General features: G+C 45.8%; 6 non-coding genes across 6 annotated transcripts; all 6 read right to left on the reverse strand.

Moving 5' to 3' along the window:
* Positions 1-1,753: 1,753 nt before the first annotated feature.
* LOC130301230 (U2 spliceosomal RNA) lies at positions 1,754-1,944 on the reverse strand. The gene has a single exon (XR_008851908.1). It is a non-coding gene; the product is annotated as a U2 spliceosomal RNA (small nuclear RNA).
* Positions 1,945-4,034: 2,090 nt separating this feature from the next.
* On the reverse strand, positions 4,035-4,225 carry LOC130301232 (U2 spliceosomal RNA). The gene has a single exon (XR_008851911.1). It is a non-coding gene; the product is annotated as a U2 spliceosomal RNA (small nuclear RNA).
* Positions 4,226-6,314: 2,089 nt separating this feature from the next.
* On the reverse strand, positions 6,315-6,505 carry LOC130301233 (U2 spliceosomal RNA). Its single transcript, XR_008851912.1, has one exon. It is a non-coding gene; the product is annotated as a U2 spliceosomal RNA (small nuclear RNA).
* Positions 6,506-8,594: 2,089 nt separating this feature from the next.
* Positions 8,595-8,785, reverse strand: LOC130301234 (U2 spliceosomal RNA). The gene has a single exon (XR_008851913.1). It is a non-coding gene; the product is annotated as a U2 spliceosomal RNA (small nuclear RNA).
* Positions 8,786-10,877: 2,092 nt separating this feature from the next.
* LOC130301235 (U2 spliceosomal RNA) lies at positions 10,878-11,068 on the reverse strand. Its single transcript, XR_008851914.1, has one exon. It is a non-coding gene; the product is annotated as a U2 spliceosomal RNA (small nuclear RNA).
* A 2,089-nt stretch (positions 11,069-13,157) lies between these two features.
* Positions 13,158-13,348, reverse strand: LOC130301236 (U2 spliceosomal RNA). Its single transcript, XR_008851915.1, has one exon. It is a non-coding gene; the product is annotated as a U2 spliceosomal RNA (small nuclear RNA).
* Positions 13,349-15,354: the final 2,006 nt, after the last annotated feature.

Here is a 15,354-nt window from a genome sequence, read left to right on the forward strand (position 1 = left end):
GGCTGTCCCCAAACGGTATCAAACCAACACCCACGGGAAGCTGTAAGCATAGAGGACATGCCTGCACCCCATTGGACTTACCTGTGTGGGTTAAATCCGGGTTATTTGACAACCTATGGCGGTGATGGTTCTGCTCAGGCAGAGCAGTGCTGATGCTCCTCATAAAGCTGTCGCTGCTGTGAAGGTTCTAGGTGACATCACAATCCCTATGGTTACATACACAACAAAGCTGGGTTGTTGTTGTTTACACTCTGCAAGGCCTGTGGAAGTGAGTGACATCATAGCACTGTAGTTCTGAGGGTTCTAGATGGATGCAACAATCTCCTGTTGCTTCTATGAAGGCCATAATAGACGACATCACCAAACAGCTCCATAGTCACATACACAGCAAAGGAGAGATGTTGTTTACACCTAGTGATGTCAGTGGTATTGAGTGACATCACAGCACAGTGCTAAGGCTCCTGGGCCTGGACACAGCAGCGGCTGCAATATCTCAACGGAGAATACGTTTATATATATGTGTGTGTGTGCGCGTATATATATATATATATATATATATATATATATATATATATATATATTTCTCCGCCGAAATCACTTTTAAACCCATTTCCACCTTTTTTTCCCTTCTCTTCCTCTTACTTTTTTTTCACGTTTTTTTACGTTTTTCTCCTTTTCGCCTCTTTTCTGGGCGTATTATTCTTCTTTTTCTTCTTTTTTTTCGTCTAATGCATACCCCATCAGTGCAGCAATGCTTATTCAATACCGCCAGCAGATGGAGACACTGGGGGATAATTTTCTAAGGATTTATACTGATTTTTCCTGTCTGAATTTGTCGCACAGAAAGTTGCAGGCCAAATATGTGTGACATTTCTGCGACTTTAGCTTCTAGAGCATTTTTACAACATTATACATAGGTGCTGAATACATAAAAAGCGACTGTTCAGCGACAGACAAGTCGCATCGGCTGAAAGTAGGCCAGAATGTCAGTCCATGTTGGAGCAGGTTTAGATACAGTCTAAAGCATAGATCTCAAAGTCTGTGCACAGAATTTAGCAAGGGCCTCGCACCTTCTGATGCATCAGGTAGGTGCACTATAGCATAGCCTAACCCTCTGTACTTTGGTCTATATTGATGCGGGACATAGACAGCCAGCTGATGACCAATCCATTAGTGCAATGGATGGCTGGAAGCATTTGTCTTTGCCTTTGCAATACCACAGAAGCAATGCATGGTCAATGTACAGCAATGACACACCTGTGTGAACAGCCAGGAGACCCCCCCATGTTATGTTACATAGTTACATAGTTAGTACGGTCGAAAAAAGACATATGTCCATCAAGTTCAACCAGGGAATTAAGGGGTAGGGGTGTGGCGCGATATTGGGGAAGGGATGAGATTTTATATTTCTTCATAAGCATTAATCTTATTTTGTCAATTAGGAACATTCAGCACCCACCCGCTATCAAGGCAGCTGCCTATCATGTCATGCCCTACCTGCACAGGTGTGCTGGCTACTCAAATGATCCAATTAAGGAGGCCATTTAGTCAGCAGCAGCAGAAGTCCTGTGCCTGGACGCTCCAACAGCGGCCAGACACAAGCAGAAGCAGCAGAAGCAGCAGCAGCACCACCTTTTGTTTTTTGGCTGCAGCAGCAGCAGCAGCAGCAGCAAGGCCCACAGGGCTGGCTAGCTGGCTAGCCAGCAAGCAGGTAGCAATGAAAGTAGGAATCTTTCTTTTTAACCCTGTAAGGGGGTGGTGCACTGTACCCGAAGATACTGCCATATCGGGTCAATGCATAGGGCGACGGAAGCAAGCTTCGAAATCGGCCCCCGTTCTCAAAAATCCATTTAATATATGGTCCCCAGATAGGGGACGTATCAGATATTAAACTGATAAGAACAGATACTACACTTGATCTTAGCCAAAAGGCCGAGAAGCGATAACCGTGAAAGGGGCGGGCCCAACAAGGTCCCCTTCATGGGCACTATCACTGCTTGCTGTCAGGGAGGCTGCCAGACAATTTTCCATGCACACTCTGGGCTGGGGGGCAGTCAACCACCAGTACACACAGCAGAACCTAAACCCATACCATTATTGCTAAGCAGCAAGACAGGGGCCCATTGCACTCCCACGGGGCCTTTTTAAATGCAATCCATAACCCGGATTTGCCAGGAACCCTTCTTACTCCTCCTACTTGCATGTGACACTGGGCTTAGGATCTGCATAGGAAACACACACACAAGCACACACCTACCTTTGTTGCCTGCAGATGCCTCCTTGGCTGTCCCCAAACGGTATCAAACCAACACCCACGGGAAGCTGTAAGCATAGAGGACATGCCTGCACCCCATTGGACTTACCTGTGTGGGTTAAATCCGGGTTATTTGACAACCTATGGCGGTGATGGTTCTGCTCAGGCAGAGCAGTGCTGATGCTCCTCATAAAGCTGTCGCTGCTGTGAAGGTTCTAGGTGACATCACAATCCCTATGGTTACATACACAACAAAGCTGGGTTGTTGTTGTTTACACTCTGCAAGGCCTGTGGAAGTGAGTGACATCATAGCACTGTAGTTCTGAGGGTTCTAGATGGATGCAACAATCTCCTGTTGCTTCTATGAAGGCCATAATAGACGACATCACCAAACAGCTCCATAGTCACATACACAGCAAAGGAGAGATGTTGTTTACACCTAGTGATGTCAGTGGTATTGAGTGACATCACAGCACAGTGCTAAGGCTCCTGGGCCTGGACACAGCAGCGGCTGCAATATCTCAACGGAGAATACGTTTATATATATGTGTGTGTGTGCGCGTATATATATATATATATATATATATATATATATATATATATATATATATTTCTCCGCCGAAATCACTTTTAAACCCATTTCCACCTTTTTTTCCCTTCTCTTCCTCTTACTTTTTTTTCACGTTTTTTTACGTTTTTCTCCTTTTCGCCTCTTTTCTGGGCGTATTATTCTTCTTTTTCTTCTTTTTTTTCGTCTAATGCATACCCCATCAGTGCAGCAATGCTTATTCAATACCGCCAGCAGATGGAGACACTGGGGGATAATTTTCTAAGGATTTATACTGATTTTTCCTGTCTGAATTTGTCGCACAGAAAGTTGCAGGCCAAATATGTGTGACATTTCTGCGACTTTAGCTTCTAGAGCATTTTTACAACATTATACATAGGTGCTGAATACATAAAAAGCGACTGTTCAGCGACAGACAAGTCGCATCGGCTGAAAGTAGGCCAGAATGTCAGTCCATGTTGGAGCAGGTTTAGATACAGTCTAAAGCATAGATCTCAAAGTCTGTGCACAGAATTTAGCAAGGGCCTCGCACCTTCTGATGCATCAGGTAGGTGCACTATAGCATAGCCTAACCCTCTGTACTTTGGTCTATATTGATGCGGGACATAGACAGCCAGCTGATGACCAATCCATTAGTGCAATGGATGGCTGGAAGCATTTGTCTTTGCCTTTGCAATACCACAGAAGCAATGCATGGTCAATGTACAGCAATGACACACCTGTGTGAACAGCCAGGAGACCCCCCCATGTTATGTTACATAGTTACATAGTTAGTACGGTCGAAAAAAGACATATGTCCATCAAGTTCAACCAGGGAATTAAGGGGTAGGGGTGTGGCGCGATATTGGGGAAGGGATGAGATTTTATATTTCTTCATAAGCATTAATCTTATTTTGTCAATTAGGAACATTCAGCACCCACCCGCTATCAAGGCAGCTGCCTATCATGTCATGCCCTACCTGCACAGGTGTGCTGGCTACTCAAATGATCCAATTAAGGAGGCCATTTAGTCAGCAGCAGCAGAAGTCCTGTGCCTGGACGCTCCAACAGCGGCCAGACACAAGCAGAAGCAGCAGAAGCAGCAGCAGCACCACCTTTTGTTTTTTGGCTGCAGCAGCAGCAGCAGCAGCAAGGCCCACAGGGCTGGCTAGCTGGCTAGCCAGCAAGCAGGTAGCAATGAAAGTAGGAATCTTTCTTTTTAACCCTGTAAGGGGGTGGTGCACTGTACCCGAAGATACTGCCATATCGGGTCAATGCATAGGGCGACGGAAGCAAGCTTCGAAATCGGCCCCCGTTCTCAAAAATCCATTTAATATATGGTCCCCAGATAGGGGACGTATCAGATATTAAACTGATAAGAACAGATACTACACTTGATCTTAGCCAAAAGGCCGAGAAGCGATAACCGTGAAAGGGGCGGGCCCAACAAGGTCCCCTTCATGGGCACTATCACTGCTTGCTGTCAGGGAGGCTGCCAGACAATTTTCCATGCACACTCTGGGCTGGGGGGCAGTCAACCACCAGTACACACAGCAGAACCTAAACCCATACCATTATTGCTAAGCAGCAAGACAGGGGCCCATTGCACTCCCACGGGGCCTTTTTAAATGCAATCCATAACCCGGATTTGCCAGGAACCCTTCTTACTCCTCCTACTTGCATGTGACACTGGGCTTAGGATCTGCATAGGAAACACACACACAAGCACACACCTACCTTTGTTGCCTGCAGATGCCTCCTTGGCTGTCCCCAAACGGTATCAAACCAACACCCACGGGAAGCTGTAAGCATAGAGGACATGCCTGCACCCCATTGGACTTACCTGTGTGGGTTAAATCCGGGTTATTTGACAACCTATGGCGGTGATGGTTCTGCTCAGGCAGAGCAGTGCTGATGCTCCTCATAAAGCTGTCGCTGCTGTGAAGGTTCTAGGTGACATCACAATCCCTATGGTTACATACACAACAAAGCTGGGTTGTTGTTGTTTACACTCTGCAAGGCCTGTGGAAGTGAGTGACATCATAGCACTGTAGTTCTGAGGGTTCTAGATGGATGCAACAATCTCCTGTTGCTTCTATGAAGGCCATAATAGACGACATCACCAAACAGCTCCATAGTCACATACACAGCAAAGGAGAGATGTTGTTTACACCTAGTGATGTCAGTGGTATTGAGTGACATCACAGCACAGTGCTAAGGCTCCTGGGCCTGGACACAGCAGCGGCTGCAATATCTCAACGGAGAATACGTTTATATATATGTGTGTGTGTGCGCGTATATATATATATATATATATATATATATATATATATATATATATTTCTCCGCCGAAATCACTTTTAAACCCATTTCCACCTTTTTTTCCCTTCTCTTCCTCTTACTTTTTTTTCACGTTTTTTTACGTTTTTCTCCTTTTCGCCTCTTTTCTGGGCGTATTATTCTTCTTTTTCTTCTTTTTTTTCGTCTAATGCATACCCCATCAGTGCAGCAATGCTTATTCAATACCGCCAGCAGATGGAGACACTGGGGGATAATTTTCTAAGGATTTATACTGATTTTTCCTGTCTGAATTTGTCGCACAGAAAGTTGCAGGCCAAATATGTGTGACATTTCTGCGACTTTAGCTTCTAGAGCATTTTTACAACATTATACATAGGTGCTGAATACATAAAAAGCGACTGTTCAGCGACAGACAAGTCGCATCGGCTGAAAGTAGGCCAGAATGTCAGTCCATGTTGGAGCAGGTTTAGATACAGTCTAAAGCATAGATCTCAAAGTCTGTGCACAGAATTTAGCAAGGGCCTCGCACCTTCTGATGCATCAGGTAGGTGCACTATAGCATAGCCTAACCCTCTGTACTTTGGTCTATATTGATGCGGGACATAGACAGCCAGCTGATGACCAATCCATTAGTGCAATGGATGGCTGGAAGCATTTGTCTTTGCCTTTGCAATACCACAGAAGCAATGCATGGTCAATGTACAGCAATGACACACCTGTGTGAACAGCCAGGAGACCCCCCCATGTTATGTTACATAGTTACATAGTTAGTACGGTCGAAAAAAGACATATGTCCATCAAGTTCAACCAGGGAATTAAGGGGTAGGGGTGTGGCGCGATATTGGGGAAGGGATGAGATTTTATATTTCTTCATAAGCATTAATCTTATTTTGTCAATTAGGAACATTCAGCACCCACCCGCTATCAAGGCAGCTGCCTATCATGTCATGCCCTACCTGCACAGGTGTGCTGGCTACTCAAATGATCCAATTAAGGAGGCCATTTAGTCAGCAGCAGCAGAAGTCCTGTGCCTGGACGCTCCAACAGCGGCCAGACACAAGCAGAAGCAGCAGAAGCAGCAGCAGCACCACCTTTTGTTTTTTGGCTGCAGCAGCAGCAGCAGCAGCAGCAAGGCCCACAGGGCTGGCTAGCTGGCTAGCCAGCAAGCAGGTAGCAATGAAAGTAGGAATCTTTCTTTTTAACCCTGTAAGGGGGTGGTGCACTGTACCCGAAGATACTGCCATATCGGGTCAATGCATAGGGCGACGGAAGCAAGCTTCGAAATCGGCCCCCGTTCTCAAAAATCCATTTAATATATGGTCCCCAGATAGGGGACGTATCAGATATTAAACTGATAAGAACAGATACTACACTTGATCTTAGCCAAAAGGCCGAGAAGCGATAACCGTGAAAGGGGCGGGCCCAACAAGGTCCCCTTCATGGGCACTATCACTGCTTGCTGTCAGGGAGGCTGCCAGACAATTTTCCATGCACACTCTGGGCTGGGGGGCAGTCAACCACCAGTACACACAGCAGAACCTAAACCCATACCATTATTGCTAAGCAGCAAGACAGGGGCCCATTGCACTCCCACGGGGCCTTTTTAAATGCAATCCATAACCCGGATTTGCCAGGAACCCTTCTTACTCCTCCTACTTGCATGTGACACTGGGCTTAGGATCTGCATAGGAAACACACACACAAGCACACACCTACCTTTGTTGCCTGCAGATGCCTCCTTGGCTGTCCCCAAACGGTATCAAACCAACACCCACGGGAAGCTGTAAGCATAGAGGACATGCCTGCACCCCATTGGACTTACCTGTGTGGGTTAAATCCGGGTTATTTGACAACCTATGGCGGTGATGGTTCTGCTCAGGCAGAGCAGTGCTGATGCTCCTCATAAAGCTGTCGCTGCTGTGAAGGTTCTAGGTGACATCACAATCCCTATGGTTACATACACAACAAAGCTGGGTTGTTGTTGTTTACACTCTGCAAGGCCTGTGGAAGTGAGTGACATCATAGCACTGTAGTTCTGAGGGTTCTAGATGGATGCAACAATCTCCTGTTGCTTCTATGAAGGCCATAATAGACGACATCACCAAACAGCTCCATAGTCACATACACAGCAAAGGAGAGATGTTGTTTACACCTAGTGATGTCAGTGGTATTGAGTGACATCACAGCACAGTGCTAAGGCTCCTGGGCCTGGACACAGCAGCGGCTGCAATATCTCAACGGAGAATACGTTTATATATATGTGTGTGTGTGCGCGTATATATATATATATATATATATATATATATATATATATATATATTTCTCCGCCGAAATCACTTTTAAACCCATTTCCACCTTTTTTTCCCTTCTCTTCCTCTTACTTTTTTTTCACGTTTTTTTACGTTTTTCTCCTTTTCGCCTCTTTTCTGGGCGTATTATTCTTCTTTTTCTTCTTTTTTTTCGTCTAATGCATACCCCATCAGTGCAGCAATGCTTATTCAATACCGCCAGCAGATGGAGACACTGGGGGATAATTTTCTAAGGATTTATACTGATTTTTCCTGTCTGAATTTGTCGCACAGAAAGTTGCAGGCCAAATATGTGTGACATTTCTGCGACTTTAGCTTCTAGAGCATTTTTACAACATTATACATAGGTGCTGAATACATAAAAAGCGACTGTTCAGCGACAGACAAGTCGCATCGGCTGAAAGTAGGCCAGAATGTCAGTCCATGTTGGAGCAGGTTTAGATACAGTCTAAAGCATAGATCTCAAAGTCTGTGCACAGAATTTAGCAAGGGCCTCGCACCTTCTGATGCATCAGGTAGGTGCACTATAGCATAGCCTAACCCTCTGTACTTTGGTCTATATTGATGCGGGACATAGACAGCCAGCTGATGACCAATCCATTAGTGCAATGGATGGCTGGAAGCATTTGTCTTTGCCTTTGCAATACCACAGAAGCAATGCATGGTCAATGTACAGCAATGACACACCTGTGTGAACAGCCAGGAGACCCCCCCATGTTATGTTACATAGTTACATAGTTAGTACGGTCGAAAAAAGACATATGTCCATCAAGTTCAACCAGGGAATTAAGGGGTAGGGGTGTGGCGCGATATTGGGGAAGGGATGAGATTTTATATTTCTTCATAAGCATTAATCTTATTTTGTCAATTAGGAACATTCAGCACCCACCCGCTATCAAGGCAGCTGCCTATCATGTCATGCCCTACCTGCACAGGTGTGCTGGCTACTCAAATGATCCAATTAAGGAGGCCATTTAGTCAGCAGCAGCAGAAGTCCTGTGCCTGGACGCTCCAACAGCGGCCAGACACAAGCAGAAGCAGCAGAAGCAGCAGCAGCACCACCTTTTGTTTTTTGGCTGCAGCAGCAGCAGCAGCAGCAGCAAGGCCCACAGGGCTGGCTAGCTGGCTAGCCAGCAAGCAGGTAGCAATGAAAGTAGGAATCTTTCTTTTTAACCCTGTAAGGGGGTGGTGCACTGTACCCGAAGATACTGCCATATCGGGTCAATGCATAGGGCGACGGAAGCAAGCTTCGAAATCGGCCCCCGTTCTCAAAAATCCATTTAATATATGGTCCCCAGATAGGGGACGTATCAGATATTAAACTGATAAGAACAGATACTACACTTGATCTTAGCCAAAAGGCCGAGAAGCGATAACCGTGAAAGGGGCGGGCCCAACAAGGTCCCCTTCATGGGCACTATCACTGCTTGCTGTCAGGGAGGCTGCCAGACAATTTTCCATGCACACTCTGGGCTGGGGGGCAGTCAACCACCAGTACACACAGCAGAACCTAAACCCATACCATTATTGCTAAGCAGCAAGACAGGGGCCCATTGCACTCCCACGGGGCCTTTTTAAATGCAATCCATAACCCGGATTTGCCAGGAACCCTTCTTACTCCTCCTACTTGCATGTGACACTGGGCTTAGGATCTGCATAGGAAACACACACACAAGCACACACCTACCTTTGTTGCCTGCAGATGCCTCCTTGGCTGTCCCCAAACGGTATCAAACCAACACCCACGGGAAGCTGTAAGCATAGAGGACATGCCTGCACCCCATTGGACTTACCTGTGTGGGTTAAATCCGGGTTATTTGACAACCTATGGCGGTGATGGTTCTGCTCAGGCAGAGCAGTGCTGATGCTCCTCATAAAGCTGTCGCTGCTGTGAAGGTTCTAGGTGACATCACAATCCCTATGGTTACATACACAACAAAGCTGGGTTGTTGTTGTTTACACTCTGCAAGGCCTGTGGAAGTGAGTGACATCATAGCACTGTAGTTCTGAGGGTTCTAGATGGATGCAACAATCTCCTGTTGCTTCTATGAAGGCCATAATAGACGACATCACCAAACAGCTCCATAGTCACATACACAGCAAAGGAGAGATGTTGTTTACACCTAGTGATGTCAGTGGTATTGAGTGACATCACAGCACAGTGCTAAGGCTCCTGGGCCTGGACACAGCAGCGGCTGCAATATCTCAACGGAGAATACGTTTATATATATGTGTGTGTGTGCGCGTATATATATATATATATATATATATATATATATATATATATATATTTCTCCGCCGAAATCACTTTTAAACCCATTTCCACCTTTTTTTCCCTTCTCTTCCTCTTACTTTTTTTTCACGTTTTTTTACGTTTTTCTCCTTTTCGCCTCTTTTCTGGGCGTATTATTCTTCTTTTTCTTCTTTTTTTTCGTCTAATGCATACCCCATCAGTGCAGCAATGCTTATTCAATACCGCCAGCAGATGGAGACACTGGGGGATAATTTTCTAAGGATTTATACTGATTTTTCCTGTCTGAATTTGTCGCACAGAAAGTTGCAGGCCAAATATGTGTGACATTTCTGCGACTCTTTAGCTTCTAGAGCATTTTTACAACATTATACATAGGTGCTGAATACATAAAAAGCGACTGTTCAGCGACAGACAAGTCGCATCGGCTGAAAGTAGGCCAGAATGTCAGTCCATGTTGGAGCAGGTTTAGATACAGTCTAAAGCATAGATCTCAAAGTCTGTGCACAGAATTTAGCAAGGGCCTCGCACCTTCTGATGCATCAGGTAGGTGCACTATAGCATAGCCTAACCCTCTGTACTTTGGTCTATATTGATGCGGGACATAGACAGCCAGCTGATGACCAATCCATTAGTGCAATGGATGGCTGGAAGCATTTGTCTTTGCCTTTGCAATACCACAGAAGCAATGCATGGTCAATGTACAGCAATGACACACCTGTGTGAACAGCCAGGAGACCCCCCCATGTTATGTTACATAGTTACATAGTTAGTACGGTCGAAAAAAGACATATGTCCATCAAGTTCAACCAGGGAATTAAGGGGTAGGGGTGTGGCGCGATATTGGGGAAGGGATGAGATTTTATATTTCTTCATAAGCATTAATCTTATTTTGTCAATTAGGAACATTCAGCACCCACCCGCTATCAAGGCAGCTGCCTATCATGTCATGCCCTACCTGCACAGGTGTGCTGGCTACTCAAATGATCCAATTAAGGAGGCCATTTAGTCAGCAGCAGCAGAAGTCCTGTGCCTGGACGCTCCAACAGCGGCCAGACACAAGCAGAAGCAGCAGAAGCAGCAGCAGCACCACCTTTTGTTTTTTGGCTGCAGCAGCAGCAGCAGCAGCAGCAGAGGCCCACAGGGCTGGCTAGCTGGCTAGCCAGCAAGCAGGTAGCAATGAAAGTAGGAATCTTTCTTTTTAACCCTGTAAGGGGGTGGTGCACTGTACCCGAAGATACTGCCATATCGGGTCAATGCATAGGGCGACGGAAGCAAGCTTCGAAATCGGCCCCCGTTCTCAAAAATCCATTTAATATATGGTCCCCAGATAGGGGACGTATCAGATATTAAACTGATAAGAACAGATACTACACTTGATCTTAGCCAAAAGGCCGAGAAGCGATAACCGTGAAAGGGGCGGGCCCAACAAGGTCCCCTTCATGGGCACTATCACTGCTTGCTGTCAGGGAGGCTGCCAGACAATTTTCCATGCACACTCTGGGCTGGGGGGCAGTCAACCACCAGTACACACAGCAGAACCTAAACCCATACCATTATTGCTAAGCAGCAAGACAGGGGCCCATTGCACTCCCACGGGGCCTTTTTAAATGCAATCCATAACCCGGATTTGCCAGGAACCCTTCTTACTCCTCCTACTTGCATGTGACACTGGGCTTAGGATCTGCATAGGAAACACACACACAAGCACACACCTACCTTTGTTGCCTGCAGATGCCTCCTTGGCTGTCCCCAAACGGTATCAAACCAACACCCACGGGAAGCTGTAAGCATAGAGGACATGCCTGCACCCCATTGGACTTACCTGTGTGGGTTAAATCCGGGTTATTTGACAACCTATGGCGGTGATGGTTCTGCTCAGGCAGAGCAGTGCTGATGCTCCTCATAAAGCTGTCGCTGCTGTGAAGGTTCTAGGTGACATCACAATCCCTATGGTTACATACACAACAAAGCTGGGTTGTTGTTGTTTACACTCTGCAAGGCCTGTGGAAGTGAGTGACATCATAGCACTGTAGTTCTGAGGGTTCTAGATGGATGCAACAATCTCCTGTTGCTTCTATGAAGGCCATAATAGACGACATCACCAAACAGCTCCATAGTCACATACACAGCAAAGGAGAGATGTTGTTTACACCTAGTGATGTCAGTGGTATTGAGTGACATCACAGCACAGTGCTAAGGCTCCTGGGCCTGGACACAGCAGCGGCTGCAATATCTCAACGGAGAATACGTTTATATATATGTGTGTGTGTGCGCGTATATATATATATATATATATATATATATATATATATATATATATTTCTCCGCCGAAATCACTTTTAAACCCATTTCCACCTTTTTTTCCCTTCTCTTCCTCTTACTTTTTTTTCACGTTTTTTTACGTTTTTCTCCTTTTCGCCTCTTTTCTGGGCGTATTATTCTTCTTTTTCTTCTTTTTTTTCGTCTAATGCATACCCCATCAGTGCAGCAATGCTTATTCAATACCGCCAGCAGATGGAGACACTGGGGGATAATTTTCTAAGGATTTATACTGATTTTTCCTGTCTGAATTTGTCGCACAGAAAGTTGCAGGCCAAATATGTGTGACATTTCTGCGACTTTAGCTTCTAGAGCATTTTTACAACATTATACATAGGTGCTGAATACATAAAAAGCGACTGTTCAGCGACAGACAAGTCGCATCGGCTGAAAGTAGGCCAGAATGTCAGTCCATGTTGGAGCAGGTTTAGATACAGTCTAAAGCATAGATCTCAAAGTCTGTGCACAGAATTTAGCAAGGGCCTCGCACCTTCTGATGCATCAGGTAGGTGCACTATAGCATAGCCTAACCCTCTGTACTTTGGTCTATATTGATGCGGGACATAGACAGCCAGCTGATGACCAATCCATTAGTGCAATGGATGGCTGGAAGCATTTGTCTTTGCCTTTGCAATACCACAGAAGCAATGCATGGTCAATGTACAGCAATGACACACCTGTGTGAACAGCCAGGAGACCCCCCCATGTTATGTTACATAGTTACATAGTTAGTACGGTCGAAAAAAGACATATGTCCATCAAGTTCAACCAGGGAATTAAGGGGTAGGGGTGTGGCGCGATATTGGGGAAGGGATGAGATTTTATATTTCTTCATAAGCATTAATCTTATTTTGTCAATTAGGAACATTCAGCACCCACCCGCTATCAAGGCAGCTGCCTATCATGTCATGCCCTACCTGCACAGGTGTGCTGGCTACTCAAATGATCCAATTAAGGAGGCCATTTAGTCAGCAGCAGCAGAAGTCCTGTGCCTGGACGCTCCAACAGCGGCCAGACACAAGCAGAAGCAGCAGAAGCAGCAGCAGCACCACCTTTTGTTTTTTGGCTGCAGCAGCAGCAGCAGCAGCAGCAAGGCCCACAGGGCTGGCTAGCTGGCTAGCCAGCAAGCAGGTAGCAATGAAAGTAGGAATCTTTCTTTTTAACCCTGTAAGGGGGTGGTGCACTGTACCCGAAGATACTGCCATATCGGGTCAATGCATAGGGCGACGGAAGCAAGCTTCGAAATCGGCCCCCGTTCTCAAAAATCCATTTAATATATGGTCCCCAGATAGGGGACGTATCAGATATTAAACTGATAAGAACAGATACTACACTTGATCTTAGCCAAAAGGCCGAGAAGCGATAACCGTGAAAGGGGCGGGCCCAACAAGGTCCCCTTCATGGGCACTATCACTGCTTGCTGTCAGGGAGGCTGCCAGACAATTTTCCATGCACACTCTGGGCTGGGGGGCAGTCAACCACCAGTACACACAGCAGAACCTAAACCCATACCATTATTGCTAAGCAGCAAGACAGGGGCCCATTGCACTCCCACGGGGCCTTTTTAAATGCAATCCATAACCCGGATTTGCCAGGAACCCTTCTTACTCCTCCTACTTGCATGTGACACTGGGCTTAGGATCTGCATAGGAAACACACACACAAGCACACACCTACCTTTGTTGCCTGCAGATGCCTCCTTGGCTGTCCCCAAACGGTATCAAACCAACACCCACGGGAAGCTGTAAGCATAGAGGACATGCCTGCACCCCATTGGACTTACCTGTGTGGGTTAAATCCGGGTTATTTGACAACCTATGGCGGTGATGGTTCTGCTCAGGCAGAGCAGTGCTGATGCTCCTCATAAAGCTGTCGCTGCTGTGAAGGTTCTAGGTGACATCACAATCCCTATGGTTACATACACAACAAAGCTGGGTTGTTGTTGTTTACACTCTGCAAGGCCTGTGGAAGTGAGTGACATCATAGCACTGTAGTTCTGAGGGTTCTAGATGGATGCAACAATCTCCTGTTGCTTCTATGAAGGCCATAATAGACGACATCACCAAACAGCTCCATAGTCACATACACAGCAAAGGAGAGATGTTGTTTACACCTAGTGATGTCAGTGGTATTGAGTGACATCACAGCACAGTGCTAAGGCTCCTGGGCCTGGACACAGCAGCGGCTGCAATATCTCAACGGAGAATACGTTTATATATATGTGTGTGTGTGCGCGTATATATATATATATATATATATATATATATATATATATATATATATTTCTCCGCCGAAATCACTTTTAAACCCATTTCCACCTTTTTTTCCCTTCTCTTCCTCTTACTTTTTTTTCACGTTTTTTTACGTTTTTCTCCTTTTCGCCTCTTTTCTGGGCGTATTATTCTTCTTTTTCTTCTTTTTTTTCGTCTAATGCATACCCCATCAGTGCAGCAATGCTTATTCAATACCGCCAGCAGATGGAGACACTGGGGGATAATTTTCTAAGGATTTATACTGATTTTTCCTGTCTGAATTTGTCGCACAGAAAGTTGCAGGCCAAATATGTGTGACATTTCTGCGACTTTAGCTTCTAGAGCATTTTTACAACATTATACATAGGTGCTGAATACATAAAAAGCGACTGTTCAGCGACAGACAAGTCGCATCGGCTGAAAGTAGGCCAGAATGTCAGTCCATGTTGGAGCAGGTTTAGATACAGTCTAAAGCATAGATCTCAAAGTCTGTGCACAGAATTTAGCAAGGGCCTCGCACCTTCTGATGCATCAGGTAGGTGCACTATAGCATAGCCTAACCCTCTGTACTTTGGTCTATATTGATGCGGGACATAGACAGCCAGCTGATGACCAATCCATTAGTGCAATGGATGGCTGGAAGCATTTGTCTTTGCCTTTGCAATACCACAGAAGCAATGCATGGTCAATGTACAGCAATGACACACCTGTGTGAACAGCCAGGAGACCCCCCCATGTTATGTTACATAGTTACATAGTTAGTACGGTCGAAAAAAGACATATGTCCATCAAGTTCAACCAGGGAATTAAGGGGTAGGGGTGTGGCGCGATATTGGGGAAGGGATGAGATTTTATATTTCTTCATAAGCATTAATCTTATTTTGTCAATTAGGAACATTCAGCACCCACCCGCTATCAAGGCAGCTGCCTATCATGTCATGCCCTACCTGCACAGGTGTGCTGGCTACTCAAATGATCCAATTAAGGAGGCCATTTAGTCAGCAGCAGCAGAAGTCCTGTGCCTGGACGCTCCAACAGCGGCCAGACACAAGCAGAAGCAGCAGAAGCAGCAGCAGCACCACCTTTTGTTTTTTGGCTGCAGCAGCAGCAGCAGCAGC

The sequence above is a fragment of the Hyla sarda genome, unplaced genomic scaffold (genome assembly GCF_029499605.1).
Source record: "Hyla sarda isolate aHylSar1 unplaced genomic scaffold, aHylSar1.hap1 scaffold_1114, whole genome shotgun sequence".
NCBI lineage: Eukaryota > Metazoa > Chordata > Amphibia > Anura > Hylidae > Hyla > Hyla sarda.